Here is a 3,313-nt window from a genome sequence, read left to right on the forward strand (position 1 = left end):
TTTCATTCAGCCAGGCCCAGGAGTAGAGAAGGAAAAAACAAAACTCCATCGTAGTTCTAAAACAGAAAATCTGAATATGGAAGACAGGTTTACAAGATCTGGGCTGCCCTGGAAGGGATAGTCAGTACCAAAACATAAAAATTCCCTAATAATCAGTATTGTCCTAAAGCTGGCTATTTGACTAGGCTATTTGGTAGGGAGCAAAACTCCTGCCCCAGGCAATGCTTCTGCATGACCGAGAATGCCAGTGGGTTACAAAAACTTCACAATGATAAGTGAACTAACATCATCCAAGGTCCCTCCGATCTGCAGTGTGATGGATTCTCCACTTTATAGGCACTAGCTGTGACAGCCATTTCAAATAGGCAAAATGGGAGCTGCTAGTGCATCTTTGGTCACACCTGAAGGGATGGTACAGAGGCCTAGAGGTTGTTCAACTGTGGCCCATGGGCCACATGGAGATTATGTGAGGACTGTTTTGCTTATCTGTGGTGTCAGATATCTCAAAAAAGTATGCATAGACCTTTTTTTCTATTCATCAGCCTTTGTTAATATTTGTGTATTTAATGTTTGGCCCAAGATAATTCTTATTATTCTAAAGTGTGACAGAAAAGAAAAAAGGTTGAACATCCCTATACCTAATGTGTATAGGGGACATCTCCAATATCACCTGGTATAACAATATTACAAGAAAGGACAGTGAAGCTCACAGATGGCCAATAATAACACAACCAAAGTCAGAGTACTGAGTATCTGAACAAGGACAGCTAGTTCATAGCCCTAGACTTCCAGTTTAGAACTCTCTATGCTCTCCTTGAATATTCTCTGTCAGGCCCCTCAAGAACCTCAAATGTTCCTTACACACAGATGTGCTAACTAAATAAAAGTAGTTTTAAATTATATATAATATATATTATAGGGAAAAAATCAGATCAAAATGGCTGGCCAACTTCAGGGGGTCTGCAATATGGCTCTGATATTAGGTCTGATGTTAAGTTCTTCCAGCTTTCAATCATGAAATGTATTCAAAACCAGGTGCTCCATCTAGTGGATTCATGGAAGATACTCAGAATGAAGGAAATGCACATTTTTAATACTGTGCAGTTCACACAACCTTGAAGCATTTTCACCCCACACTTCATAGCCAAAATAATAACACTAAAAGAGAGATAGTAAAGATGACAGACTCTATATATCCAATCCCCCATGTCCCATATCAAATAGAGTAGGTAAAAAAAAGTTTATAAAAATTACAAGCTTTTGGGTATCAAGGACAAATTTGTTCCAACTGGTTAAAACTATATTCCACAGGCGGTGCCTGTGGCTCAAAGGAGTAGAGCACCGGCCCCATATACTGGAGGTGGCAAGTTCAAACTATATTCCAAATTTGCTTCTTCTCCCATTTCCCCAGTTTCTCCCAATATAAGTAAAGAGTAGGCAAGGCAGGTCACTTCATAAATAATCAATGTAAAAGTTCTCCAGTGGCACCCACCCAGCCAGTGTAACTCAAACCCAACTTTGAAGCTCACTGACATTCTACAGTCCCTTGACACACTGCAGTTAGTAATCTTTATCTTTTTTCTTTTGAATAGCGTCTCACTGTGTTGCCCAGTGAGACTCCCAGAGGCGTATATCTCTGATCGCAACTCACTGCAGACTCAAACTTCTGGGCTTAAGTTATCCTCCTACCTCACCCTCCTGAGGAGCTGGGACTACAAGCACCTACACCACCATATCCCACTAATTTTCTCTATCTTTTTAGACACAGGGTTGTTGCTCAGGCTGATCTTCAACTCCCAGTCTCAATCAAACCTGTCTTAGACTCCCAAAGTGCTAGGATTACAGGCCACTGCGCCCTGATACAATCTTCATCTTAAGCCCAAGAGCAGACCTTCCTCTCAAAGAGAAAAACTGTATGTGGTAGGAAAAACCCAGGCTCAGTGGTCAGTCAAAATTCCTGGTTCTTGCCACTTCCAACTTTTGTAACCTTAAGGTCAGTCAGTCAAACTTCTGCCTCAGTTTTTCATTTGTAAAACAAAGGTAATAATATATTCCTCTGAAGAGGGATAACAGATGGAATCACACAGGAGCACTTGAAGAGTGGCAGAGACGGACTGGTAGCTTTAAGAAGACTCACTCCTTCACTTTATGGTCTCTTTCTCTCCTTTTCTTCACCTCCAATTTCTGTTTCTTAAAAGTAATACTAATGGTGAGCTCATTGCCAGAAGATAGAAACATGTGTAATATTAATAATAAGGAAAAGTCAAGGAACTGTTTATCATTCAATGTGGCCAGAACAGAGAATACAAGGCAAATGCTGAAAATTGAGGTGAAGCAACTCACCTCATTACTATGGTCCTTGTAAACCATATTAATGCACCTGGATATCGTCCACCAATCAATGTGGAGCCACCAGATATCTTTATGTTGTCCCAATCTGTCACATTCTCACACTGCTCTAAAACTTTCAGTCAACTCATTTCTTAAAGAATGAAGTAGAATAATTTTAACAAGGTGGGTTTCTGAATCTTTGTTCCTATTTTCTGTCTCAGCTTCCCATCTGGTATGTAAATTCTCATGTACACATTCACCCAAGCTGTGTTTCAGGTATTGAAAATCAAGCTGAATAACATCAATTATGAACCTTTTGTAATAATCTCAAGCACTCAAATTTGAGTGAGCAGATTTAATATTAGTACTGTAAACATCCTTAAATGCCTACCAAACTATTAACTGTAATGTAACACAAAATACAAATGCACATTGTCAGAGACCACTGACTGTCTCCCTCACCCCAACATCTGTTCTCCCCTTTTGATACAGTAATAGAAGTGTTAGTGGTCTTATTGCTACTAAGCCAAAGACTACACTTCACAGCCTCTCTTACACGGAGCATATTTACACAACTAGGTCCTGGCTAATGGGATACAGACAGAAGGGATGTGTGCAACTTCAAAGTCATGCACTTAAATGGGAAGGCGTATACCATTCCTTTACCATCTCCCTTTTCTACTAACCAGAATACAGACAAATTAGCAGAGCTGGAGCAGCCATCTCAACTTATAAGGAAGTACTATGTGGAGAATGGGAGAAAAAGAAAATAGAAGGAACCTGGTGCCCTAAGACAATAGAGCCCAGCTATTATGTAAGAGTGGAAGTAGCTTTCATAAATCATTGTTTTCTGGTCTTTGCTAAAGTATATCCTAACTGTGATGCTTAAGTTTTACGTGTCATCTTGGCTAGGCCACAGTACCCAGACACGGTACCAAACACATCTGGATGTTGCTGTGAAGTTAATTTTTAGATAAGATTA

This window comes from Otolemur garnettii, unplaced genomic scaffold (assembly GCF_000181295.1).
Source record: "Otolemur garnettii isolate 467f Iridium unplaced genomic scaffold, OtoGar3 scaffold00034, whole genome shotgun sequence".
NCBI classification, from domain to species: domain Eukaryota; kingdom Metazoa; phylum Chordata; class Mammalia; order Primates; family Galagidae; genus Otolemur; species Otolemur garnettii.